Here is a 13,720-nt window from a genome sequence, read left to right on the forward strand (position 1 = left end):
TTAGGGAAATAACAGAGGAATTAGTTGGAGAAGAACAGGGAGGCTTTAGGAAGGGAAGAGGTTGTGTAGATCAGATATTCATTCTTTAGTGGAAAAGTTTCTAGAGAAGGGAAAGAAGTTGTATGCGGCCTTCATGGATTTAGAGAAAGCATATGACAGGGTGGATAGACAAGGATTGTGGAAAGTATTAAGAATCTATGGAGTAGATGGGAAGTTGCTGAATGCTGTGAAGAGTATGTATGAGGGTGTTAAGGCTGCAGTGATTGTGGATAGTGAACCAAGTGAATTTTTCTCTTTGAAAGTTGGGTTGACACAGAGATGTGTCATGTCTCCATGGTTGTTCAATCTGTACATGGATAGGGTAACAAAAGAGATACAAGGTAGGGCAGAGGATGTTGGAGTGGTCCTAGTGAGAGAGGTTAGTGTTTGGAAACTCCCTGTACTGTTGTTTGCAGATGATACTGTGTTCTTAAGTGAAGACGAAGGGAAGCTGCAAGGCTTGGTGGATGAATTTGGAAGTGTGTGTAAGAAACAGAACCAAAAGGTGAATGTAGGGAAGAGTAAAGTGATGGTCTTTGAGAGAGCCAGTGAATGTACAGTGAGGTTGGATGGTGAGGAGATGGAAAATGTGAGTACGTTTAAGTACTTAGGGAGTGTGATGAGTAAGGATGGAAGTTTGGAGGGTGAAGTGCTTGAAAGGGTACAACAAGGAAGAAAGGCTGCTGGTTCCTTGAAAGCAGCGATAAGAAACAGGGAAGTGAACATGGAAGTGAAAAAGTTACTGCATGACTGTATTGTGATACCAACTCTAACGTATGGAAATGAAGCTTGGACGTTGTTGGAAGGACACAAGTCAAGAGTGAAAGCAGTGGAAATGAGTTATTTAAGAGGAGCCTGTGGAGTCACATGGAGAGACAGGCTGACAAATGAGGATATAAAGGAGCGTTGTGGTGTGGATGTGGATGTGATAGGAAGCGTTAGAGGGAACACACTGCGGTTGGTTGGCCATGTGGAGAGGATGAAGGATGAGAGACTGACGAGGAGAGTGTATGTGAGTGAAGTGGAGGAGAGGAAAGGGAGGGGGAGGCCGAGGATGAGATGGAGGGATGGAGTGGAGAGGTATATGAGAGAGGAGGGTGTAAGTTGGGAGCAGGGCAGTGAAATGGCGGGGGACAGGGTTGTTTGTGGCCACCCCGTACGGGATTAAGCCGTCTGGCAATAGGTAGATTGCCCTCGATATCAAGGTCTGCTTGATATATTGTGATATGTTACAATATGTAACGGTCAGGCGAGATGGTTCACATTTCGTCCCTCGTACGCAGCAGTTATACCGAATCAGTGTTAAGGCTTCGGAATTTCGTGGATTCATTTGTACCTTCACCTCATCGCTAGCAGATGTGAAGCTTAAGGAAGTCAGGCTAGCTAACAACGAATATGTAACTGTGGCACAACTCTTATAATGTTTGACGTGTTTCACGTGATCTTTGGACAAAATAGTGACATGACTTTTGTCTTTGATTGCACACAGTCACCCCTTATGTCCCTTCCTTCTCGTTCCCTCCAGCAATTGGGTGAACCGCGTCCATCTCATAAGTCATGTTTCGTGTTACGGTGGCTCACGTTTAAGAGAATTTGAGGAATGGAGCCAGCTTTACATTGTTAATATGCAATTGAATAATTATTTACATCGACATACACAAACCTTGAATGGAATAAGTATTATGTACTGAAATGTATAGTAGGTAACTGTGGTGTTAACATCTGCGTCCGTGCCACATTAGCGATGTGACCAGAGGTGGCAATAGTAACTGCATGGTAATTTTCAGGCCATTTAGCCCATAAATAAGGAGTGAGACGGTGGCAAAGAGCGTTTGTAAGAAAAACGAGAGAATGCGTGGAGTTATGTCGGGAGGGGAAGTAATGTGGAGGCGTGGGTGGGGGAGGAGGGGTGAGTGTGGTAAAGACAAGTCGTAGGATGGTGTGAGTCGGGGTGAGGGTGGGCAGATATGAACGGAGAGGCATTTGCAGGGATGAGGTGATGGTGACAGGGGGATGCGTGGAGAAATGAGGGTGTGGGGATGCAGGCAGGAAGGTGTGGGGAAATGTGGGGTAGGTCAGTGACGGTGGTAGTCTAGGGAAAGATGAGGGAGGTGTGGGTGGGGACAGAAAGGCGAAAATGGAGGCAGAGAAAATTATGTTGGCGGGGAGGTAGGAGTGGAGAAAATGGGAAAGTTTGGGGAGGCGCAGGTGGAGGAAGTACTGTAATGGAGGGACGAGAGCTTGTGGAAGTGCCAGTTGGGAGAGTAGTGGAATAAGTGTGGAGAAGGGTAGACGTGACGAAGGGCTGTGTGTGTGTGTGTGTGTGTGTGTGTGTGTGTGTGTGTGTGTGTGTGTGTGTGTGTGTGTGTGTGTGCGCGCATAGGCTTTACAGCCTGTTTCCAAGGCCAAGTAGTCCTTCTACATACCATATACCTCCACATGTTACCACTTCGGCGCCAACACCCACCATCCATATTGAATACACGCTAAAGTTGTCTCATAAAGAACTGATGTATTGGTATTAACGGGGTTATTTTTATGACATTTTGACGGGTCTTCTGGTAGATCAGTAGAGCCTGCTTTTAAGAAATTCATATCCTTAAACTGTTCCCGGCTCCTTCTTGGATTCGAACTTGGGCCCATTAGGACTGCAGGCCACCCCTTTACCGATTCAGCTACCGCTTGCCTGTGTGTGTGTGTGTGTGTGTGTCCATACTATTTGAGGGCACCTGTGACGTCAGATTACGTTGTTATGAGTTTCGAAGCATGATGACGAGACATGCTGTAATCAGCAGATCAGTAGCTGAGTCGTTCATAGGTATAATGAATCCCTACTCAGTGTCTGTATGGCTAACTGGCTGGCAGCTGCTACTGTAGGTTGGAGAATGGTTCCACAGAACACACGCAGCTGGAGTTTACCTTAATTGGACAACCGTGCTGCATTTAGTGTACTGTGCAATAATAACTGACATAAGTGCCCACTGATCATGTGGGCGGGCCAACAGGTAAGTGGTTGTTGGAAGGGAGCAGAACGCTCAGTTACATGAGTAGAAATGAGACTATAATCAGTTTGCTTTACCTTGGTCGTAAGACGCTCTCTAAATGACAACAGCGCGAGCGTCTCTTTTTGTTGTTATTGTTTTTCTTGCTGGAGAAGACGATGAAATACGCCGTCACTTTGCAAACCATTAATCCTACAGCATTCATTATTACACAGTATTGTATACTTGCATGCTTGCCTATCTCAAATCCAACTGATCTCTCGTTTTTCTTTTTCACCCAAACCCTGTTTGTTAACATCCATGACACCTACTTTTTTATGATAATAAATAATCATTGACCTAAAATAATTATCTCTGCAAAACCATTCTTTTTTTTTCGGAATATATTCTCAGCCTTCGTTCCTCCGCCCACCAAATATCCAACCTATTTCACCCATTCCTTTACTCACCCCGTCCCTATCCCATTGACGGCCAAGTTAGATGCATGGAACCATTATCAGACTCATTGTATATTAATTCCTATAATAGTTATGGCCTTTCCTTCAAGTTTCTTTTTTCTTTCTGTTAAACACCACCTCTCTTCTTCTGAACATCACCTTCTCTTACTCATAGAGACTCAGCTGTCTGAGGTGACTGACAGCAAACCCTGTTATGTGTCCTCCTACTTTATACTCACTTCATAGCCAAGGGCGGTTTTTGTGTGTATGTACGCAGCAACATATCTTCCTCTTGGGCTCCTGAACTTGTATCTTCTGAATTCTCTACTCTCTGGCTTCGGTTATACTGTCATTTTCTGCCTAAATATATCTGTGCTGTGTATTTATCCCCTAATTTTGCATACTGTGAACAATTCTTTGACTATCTTACTTCTACAATTGAACACATTCTATCAAATTTTTATTTTCTCTAAAATCTCCATTCTAGGTGATTTCAGCGTTCACCAGCACCTTTGGCTCTCCATTCACTGATCCACCGGGTGAACAAGCCTACATCTGTTCTATCCTTAATGACCAAGAGCAGCTTGTACAGCAACCAACTTATATTCCTGACCGCTTTGGAGAAAGTTCCAACACTGATGACATTATTCTTACAACCAATCCTTCTATTTACTCTGGTAATCTTTTCTCTCTGTTGGGCTCCTCTAACCCGTCCTATTGCTCCAGTAAGTCCTGCAGACCCTCCCAAGATGAAGCAGCTGTGACATTTTGGGGATGCCAAGTGGTAGGCCATGAGACAGTATTTCTTTGACTTTCCCTTGAATAATCACTCCTTCCATGACCAAGAGCCATCTGAGTGTGCATCGCGCATTTCGGAGATTATACTCTCGGGCATGGAAGCATATATTCCTTTCTCGTATCCGCTGACAACTGAAAGAAAACCTTGGGTCAAGATGCTTGTTCTAATGCTGCCCACAGCAAGAAGGCCTACAAAAGATATCAGTGACAACCCACCTTTGAATCTCATCTCTTTTGCGTTTTTGCATGGATTCGTGCATCTGTTCTTCTTTCTGCTAAGAACATTTTCATTTGCACTAAATGCGCTGAGTTCTTCGACTCAAATTCTTCCTATTTCTTCTGGTACCTTGCCAAATATCTTTCTGACAACTCTACTGCATTCTCCTTCCTTCCTCTTTCCCATTCTGACAACTCTCTACATGTTTCTTCTACTGATAAACCAGAACTCTTTGCTCAGACCTTTTCCAGTTCCATCTGTCACGGGGTTTTTATAATATCAGGGTAATTTTGAAATAAATGCTTAAATGTTATTTAAATTGATATTAATATTCAATAATATTGAAGAGCTGAGACAATGATTGTCTTGCTACATCAAGCAACGATTACTTTAAGCTGACTTGCTACGATTCTCTAAGAACGAGAATTTATAAACTTTCTCAACAGTACACAGCAGAGACTAATTACTCACAATTGCTGAATTACTGTACTGTTAGCCTCTGGAGAAAGTTACTTCACCCCTGACAATAAATAACTAATACTAACATCAGGTTCTTGCCGATGCTTAACTCCTATGGCACAACGGATTTTAAGTTAATACAACAAGACTGGTCTAAGTACCAGTTATGAATAGTAAAACGTTTATGCAAGCTAGAAGCTATATGGAAAATAAGCTTAATTTGGAGAAATGAAACAAGATTTTACTTTACACTGAGCTCAAGAAAGGAACTGTTAAATTTATTGATTACAAAAAATAAATTTAACGTTACAATTCAAATCAAATTAATGAGACGCACTCACTCACTCACGCAATAGCTAAGTACTTACGCCTAGGAAAAAAACACCTTAATTAAACTCTTATGACTAGGGAAATACAAGAAGGAAATACTATAGTCAATGAATGCTGCGTATCACCCAAGCTGAACTAAGGATGGAAGTACTGAAGAACTGTGAAGTGGAGTTTGGGTACTAGCTGACCTCTCACACTGCTGGCACAGGACCTCTCTCCGTCACAGCAACAACTGGACTGACTTCAAAATGCATTGTATGGGCAGGACGCACAAGCCACCGGAAGAAGGCGTGGCTAACAGTTTAGGCAAGCAGAGGCGAACGATAAAGAAACAATTGTATCGCTCAGTAGAGCACTTAGTGACGTGCATTAAATCGGTCACTTTTAAACAGTGACGAATGTTTTGAAAAGTATACCCCGAAATGGAGAGAGAAACGGTTAACTGAGCGATACACAGTGAGTTTTCCACTAATAGTTCGTGGCTTCTCACAAAAGGGAAATGTCGCAAATTGATTCGTGACATTACGCCCCTACAAAATTAAATTTTTTCCTTATGGGAAAAAATTTGTGGATATATATATATATATATGTACACATCCTAACTCAGTCACACAAGATTCACACTGTGGTGTGTGTGCTATCCTGCTACAGGAGAAAGTCACAGTCGCCAGTGAGTGAAAAAACCTCGTATTTACGTTAATAGAAGCAAGCTTGAGGGAAAAACTCCGTGACGACGGTGAAAATCCTGTACTCAGGTCAAACTGAGCGAAAAGTCACTACATTTACACTGACAACTAATTGTTGTGTAGCGTGATGTATGTAATACACGGTGTAGGTGTGACAGTTGTAGTGGAACTGTACCTACGTGTAAAATGACACAGTGAATAATATGGCAACGACGAAGGCAGAGGAGAAGAGGCGGCAGCGTGTGGCAGACGATCAGCTGGCCCGCACAGCAAAACTGCTACACCCATTGCTGAACCTGCAAAACCAATTAAGGTGGAGCATCAAAAGTGTCAGTGAGACAAAATTCTTATTACGTTACAATTACTCTCTCTGCATAGCAATCAGTACATGCTACGAAAAGTACACTCGAGGTCGCCATTAATTTTAGCACACGATTAGTGTCAGCAAGTTGAGAATCCCTGTGCAAACTCGGGTCTTCCATAGCCTCGAACCGCACACGGATCCTCAACCTGTGCCTTAACCTACAGTTCTTATATTAATATCGGGAAGCTGAGAATCCTTGTGCAAACTCGGGTCTTCCATAGCCTCAAGTCGCCTCTGTGGAGTTCTCACTTCCCCCTTAACCTACAGTACTTATATTAGTATCGGGGAGCTGAGAATCCTTGTGCAAACTTGGATCTTCCATAGCCTCAAGTCGCCTCTGCGGAATTCTCACTTCCCCCTTAACCTACAGTACTTATATTAGTATCGGGGAGCTGAGAATCCTTGTGCAAACTTGGGTCTTCCATAGCCTCAAGTCGCCTCTGCGGAGTTCTCTCTCTAACTTCCCCCTTTACCTACAGTACTTCTATTAGTACCGGGAAGCTGAGAATCCTTGTGCAAACTTGGGTCTTCCATAGCCTCAAGTTGCCTCTGCGGAGTTCTCTCTCGAACTTCCCCCTTAACCTACAGTACTTCTATTAGTACCGGGAAGCTGAGAATCCTTAGGCAAACTTGGGTCTTCCATAGCCTCAAGTCGCCTCTCAACTTCCCCCTTAACTTACGGTACATAATATGTATGTACAGGCCCTGGACATAATGTGTCCTGTGGGGCCAATGGGCGAGACGTCAGGTCTGCACCCACTTCACCACTACCCTGTCTCTCAACTGACTCAGAGATTACAGGTGTAGTTACTAATGGCACAGGAAGGGCATGTCCCTGATTAGTGGTGATACTTTGGCACACACTGCAAGAACGGACAAAACTATCTATGTCCCGTCCCATCCCTGGCCAGAAAAAGTCAGCTCGGATACGGCCCTGGGTCTTCCTTTTGCCCATGTGACCTCCTGAGACTGAACAATGACCCCATTGTAACACTGCTAGGCGGTACTTGGCGGGAACGACAAACTGCAGTCGAACCTCACCCTCGGGTGTTCGTGACTCACGGTAGAGCCGTCCTTGTTTGCGAAGGAACTTGGCTCGACCTCCCCGTGAATACTTAATCACTCAACCCTTTTGTTTGTTCTGCACAGCAGCAAGTGTCGGGTCAGAATGTTGTTCTTGTACAACAAGTTGACTACACATCAGATCTTGCAGCGATTCAATGATCACTGGGGTGACACAGTCTGGAGCCTCAGTCATGGCTCGTGTTACCGCAGCAGCCGAAGTCTGAGTAGCATCATCGGAGCAACTATCCTTGACTCCATTAATATTTCCAATGATGAGGTCAAATAAAGGTTCTGGCATGACAACTGCAAGTGTCGTACCAGTATAAAATGGAGATGCCACCTGGATACATGCCTCAGGGAACAATCTCACTGATCCATCAATAAGGCTTGCATGGATCTGTCGACCTGTATACTGCTCAGGCCGAACTAGACTCTGCTTGGCAGAGCAACCTGAGGAACCATTGTCTCTCAGGACCTTCACAGGAATGCCTCCCACAAACCCTGGCTGTACAAGGAAGGTACTGTCACCTGTGGGAGGGCCTGTGGAGGAAGCAGCTAACCACTCATGAGGCTGCTGAACTGATGCGGCGAACATTGTGCCTTGAGGGTTATATTGGGAAGATGGAACATTGGCCATCTGTGGAGGGGGGTTCACTGTCACTGTGGGACTAGTGAACTGTGGGGAAGTACCCACACTGGTAGGGACGTGACCACCGTGCTGCTGCTGAGGAATGAAGGCTGCATTCGCTTCCTGCCTCTTTTGAGCTGGTGGTGAAAAAGTTTGTCCCGACGGTCAGTTGCATGGCTGATACTGCTGCTGGTTAGGGTACTTGTTGTACCTCTTCCACTCAGGTTTCTGAGTGTTTTGCCCCTGGTCCTTCCACTGCGGTTTTGGACCTTGGCCATTACTCTGAGAACGGCCTTGATGCTGGGATTCAGTCTGAGACGGCTTCCCAGACTTGGCAGTATCTTTTCTAATACAGGTGTTTTGCTTACGAGCTTGATACCCGTATGCAGTAAAGAATGCGTCAGCCTTCTCTGCCATTTGGCTGGCATCTTTCACCTGGCAGATCTTAAGCTGTGCTATGAGCTCAGCAGGCCACGACCTCTCTAGCTGTGTACGCAGCATAAGGTCAATTATCCCCTCACGCGTGGAAGGAGTTTCATCTTTCTCCATCCACTCATTTAAGTAAGCTGTGAGACGATCAAGGAACTGAACAGCTGTCTCCTTGTCTTGGAGACGAGCTCGCATGAACTGAACTTTGGCGTCGTCTACTGTGAGACCATACGCCTTAATGAGTGCAGCTTTCATCATCTCATATGTGAGATTGTCTCCACGAATTCTGTGGAGAATATCGAGGGCAGGGCCCTCAAATAGGCTAAGAAACTGAAGCCGCTTAGCTGCCTCATCCAGTTGATATAAGTCTGCCATGTCCTCAAAACGAGCTATGTATGGCTCGATTCGCTCGCTTTCCTTGTATGAAGGAAGCTTGATGCGTGGGGTCGCCAGGACATGTGCAGGGAGAACGCTCGTGGAGCTTGGACCAACTGCACCAGACGTGTCTGAAGCCAAGGAATCTCGCTTGAGCTTCAGCACTTCAAGTTCATGTTCTCGTTCTCTGTCTCGTTGTTCACGCTCGTATTCGCGCTGTTCTCGCTCTTGTACTAGCTCGTGTTCGCGCTGTTGTCGCTCTTTTTCTAACTCGAGCTCGCGTTGTTTTTGTTCGTGTTCACGCTGTTCTCGCTCATATTCGCGCTGTTCTTTCTCACGTTCTTGCTCGTAATTAAACAGTGAGAGAACGTAACTCTGTATTTTCTCTGGGTCAGTGAGACCCATATCTTTGGCTTCCTGTACATAAGCACTGGCTGCCATGATGCTAGCTCAATTTACTAAGTAACCGAAACTGAGTACTGACTGCTTAGCGACGAATACTAATAATACAAATAAAGAATACAGACACAAGTTAGTGGTGACCAGTCTTATCTAGTTAACTGGCAAAAATTAAAGCAAAAATGCAAATGACTGGGAAGACTCAATAATAAACACAATGGGTACGGCGACTTCCCAGGAGCGAATAAAATCGTCTGGCGTTACCAAAAATAAACTAGAGTTAAGTATTCTATTGATTAATAAAGCAAAATTCACTTGCTAAATTAAGGGTAAACACCAGTAAGCTTGTGTCTATAAACTTTAATGATAAATACCTAAATATGAATGAGTGAGCACTATCTCGTGAATAGCTTTAGAGCTAGGAGTTAATATCCTGGCGAGGTCGCCAATTGTCACGGGGTTTTTATAATATCAGGGTAATTTTGAAATAAATGCTTAAATGTTACTTAAATTGATATTAATATTCAATAATATTGAACAGCAGAGACAATGATTGTCTTGCTACATCAAGCAACGATTACTTTACGCTGACTTGCTACGATTCTCTAAGTACGAGAGTTTATAAACTTTCTCAACAGTACACAGCAGAGACTAATTACTCACAATTGCTGAATTACTGTACTGTTAGCCTCTGGAGAAAGTTACTTCACCCCTGACAATAAATAACTAATACTAACATCAGGTTCTTGCCGATGCTTAACTCCTATGGCACAACGGATTTTAAGTTAATACAACAAGACTGGTCTTAGTACCAGTTATGAATAGTAAAACGTTTATGCAAGCTAGGAGCTATATGGAAAATAAGCTTAATTTGGAGAAATGAAACAAGATTTTACTTTACACTGAGCTCAAGAAAGGAACTGTTAAATTTATTGATTACAAAAATAAATTTAACGTTACAATTCAAATCAAATTAATGAGACGCACTCACTCACTCACGCAATAGCTAATTACTTACGCCTAGGAAAAAAACACCTTAATTAAACTCTTATGACTAGGGAAATACAAGAAGGAAATACTATAGTCGATGAATGCTGCGTATCACCCAAGCTGAACTAAGGATGGAAGTACTGAAGAACTGTGAAGTGGAGTTTGGGTACTAGCTGACCTCTCACACTGCTGGCACAGGACCTCTCTCCGTCGCAGCAACAACTGGACTGACTTCAAAATGCATTGTATGGGCAGGACGCACAAGCCACTGGAAGAAGGCGTGGCTAACGTTTAGGCAAGCAGAGGCGAACGATAAAGAAACAATTGTATCGCTCAGTAGAGCACTTAGTGACGTGCATTAAATCGGTCACTTTTAAACAGTGACGAATGTTTTGAAAAGTATACCCCGAAATGGAGAGAGAAAAGGTTAACTGAGCGATACACAGTGAGTTTTCCACTAATAGTTCGTGGCTTCTCACAAAAGGGAAATGTCGCGAATTGATTCGTGACACCATCATAGTCGATTCTGGTGCTGTTCCTCCATCCCTTCCACCCTTTGAGTTCCTAATCACTGACATTAAAATATCTTCAACTGATGTTCATTTTGTTTTCACTGGCCTCAGTGTAAATAAAGTGTGGAATCCTGATAAGGTCCCATCTGTTGTCCTCAAGAACGGTGCTTCTGTGCTTACACCCTCGTATGCCTTCTTTTGTCGACTTTCCTTCTTGCTGGAAGTTTGCTTTCGTTCACTGTGTCATTAGGAAGGATGACAATTCCCAGCCCTCTAATTATTGTCCAGTTGCTTTAACATCCTGTATCTCTGAAGTTTTAAATCCTTAACAAAAACACCTTTCCTATCATAACTTTCATTCCAACCGTCACTATGGGTTCCACCAGGGACTCTCCACCAGCAGTCTTCTCACCTTCCTTTCAGACGCTTGGTTATCCTCCTTTTAGGTCTTTGGCGAAAGCTCTGCCATTGCACTTGACATCTCAGTGGCTCTTGATCGAGTTTGGCATAAGTCTAATTTCGAAACTGCCATCTTAACGTTTCTATCCTTCTATTGGTGTCTTCCTCTTTAACTTCTTTTCTGGTCGTTCTATAGCTGTTGCTGTAGACAGCCACCGTTCTTCTCTTAGAGCTATCCATATTGGTGTTCCTCATGGTTCTGTCTTGTCATGAACTCTCTTCCTTCTTTTCACATCAATGACTTTCTAAGCTGCCCATCTAACCCTACCTGCCCAAATGCTGATGACTCCAACTTTCATCTATCTATTCGCTTCCCACAGCATCTATCACAGCAATTACTCCAAAAAACGCGGGATGAGGTAATGGCATACATAATTGCTGACCTGGCTTCTCTTATTGGTATAAAAGCAACCTTGTTATTTTTAATGCATCCAAAATCCAGTTCCTATACCTTTCAACACAGCAAATTCATTCACAAGAATATCATTTATAAATTAACATCAAACTCAATCCTACATCCTCTCTCAGCATACTTGGGATTTCATCCTTTCGGGATTTATCATGGAAAGATCATATTACTTCGTCTGCAGAATCAATTTCCAAGAGATTGGGTGTCGTAAGCCGACTCTGTGCCTTCTTTAACCTCGCACAGCTGTCGATACTGTAAAAAGAGAATGGTTCCTGTGTAGAGTACAACTCTCATGTGTGTGTGAGGGAGAGCCTTCTCACATTTAGTTCTTCTGAACAAGGTGGGAATGAATTCCTTTTCTTCTCATTAACTGACTCCTTTCTCCTCTTACTGACTCCTTTCAACCTCTGTCTCTTCGCTACATTGTTGCAGCTTTGTCTCTTTTTTTGTTCCTACTTCAATGGTCAGTCACTACTCTTCTAAACTTTCTGCTTGCATCCCATCTCCATTGAGGCGTGCGGGCTGCACCCACCTAGCAGCAAATTATTGTCCCTTCTCAGTTCACTTCTGTACTGCAGGAGTTAACCGATAACCACAGACCTTCATGTGTGCAGCAGGTCATCCCTGGAACTGTCTTCTTCCTTCTTTATTTCCTTCTACCTATAACCACCAGTCTTTTAAACGCAATGTGTCCATGCATATGAAATGAAATGATCTTGAATTTGGGTCTCTCTCTCTCTCTCTCTCTCTCTCTCTCTCTCTCTCTCTCTCTCTCTCTCTCTCTGAGGGAACAATTTTGTGGGTTTCCAGCTTCTGATTCCTTGCTCTTGCATTAAAAAAAAAAAAACATTACCCAATCCTCCACTTGGTGGTTTATAGCGTAACGCAGGCTACGCGGTCGAACATCTATTGTGTGATGAAACTGGATCACTCACACAACTTAAAAAAAAAAGAAAAAAAGTCGTGGTTACATGATATCCGATGAACTTATGAGGCAGCAATGGGTCTCTCTGACTTAGAAAAATGAGCCTGCAATCTAACTATACTTGTCTATCAACTGAGATGAAGGACCTTAGTAATCTTCGACAAGTTAGAACAAACATGCACTAGTGAACGTTAGCAGCATAGTATCACAGATCCTTTCATTACGAGAACGTCTTATTCCACTTTAATTACTGAGGGAATTATTCGACGTGAAGTAATTAGATGAAACCTTAACAGATTCCTTCAGTTCAGGAATTTCTTTCAAAGCTGAATATACTTGTAATGTGGCAGCCTCATGAAACTGAATTAGATGTCACCGTAATGATGGACTTGGCGTGCCACATTTAGAAATAAAATGGTAAGCATAAGGCGATAGTGAACCTCCTAAGCCGACCAGAATATGAACCTGAGTGGCTAAGATCTCAATAAGATGCGTATTTCGAGTGCGGTATTCATTATATTTGAGCTACTACGAAACAATTTTAAGTAAGAAAGGACCACGACTAGTGACAGGGCTTCATGAAAGCTATATTTGACACATTAAAATCAAAACGTCTCCCATGAGCTGAATAAAATCGTCTGAAGACCGCAAAAAAAAAAAAAAAATGAAATAGTTAGTCACTGTAGTGAAGGAATTAACTAGGGCGGCATTCAGCAGAGGGCGTACTTAACCCGCAACGTGTTGAGAACTTGTTTGGTTTTAAACTAATATCCACCAGGCGATTTTATTCAATTTTATGGAGATATCTTCTCACGAATATGTTAAGAATGCCATGTCTAATCTCTCCAGACCCAAGTATCTCTAGTCCGGTTGCCGAAAGGGCTTCTGGCGTTTTGCCGTATGGGTGAAGTTATATTGCTATTTCTGGTACTATGGCATGTCTTGATCTGGGATCAGCTGGGTGCCACTTTGACAACCTAACTGAAAAATTTTTGCAATCGAAAAATAAAACGCTAGGCTGTCGGAGAAAAAATATCATTAATGACTTCTTTATTACTAGTGATAGAAAAACCGTCTTTGTGTCTCCTTTATATATATATATATATATATATATATATATATATATATATATATATATATATAATAGTTAACAAGTGCACACAAATACTGTTCGTTAGTCTGCAAAAGCTGAAACAG

Source organism: Coenobita brevimanus, chromosome 21 (genome assembly GCF_032717465.1).
Source record: "Coenobita brevimanus isolate Jiangsu-jjx chromosome 21, ASM3271746v2, whole genome shotgun sequence".
NCBI lineage: Eukaryota > Metazoa > Arthropoda > Malacostraca > Decapoda > Coenobitidae > Coenobita > Coenobita brevimanus.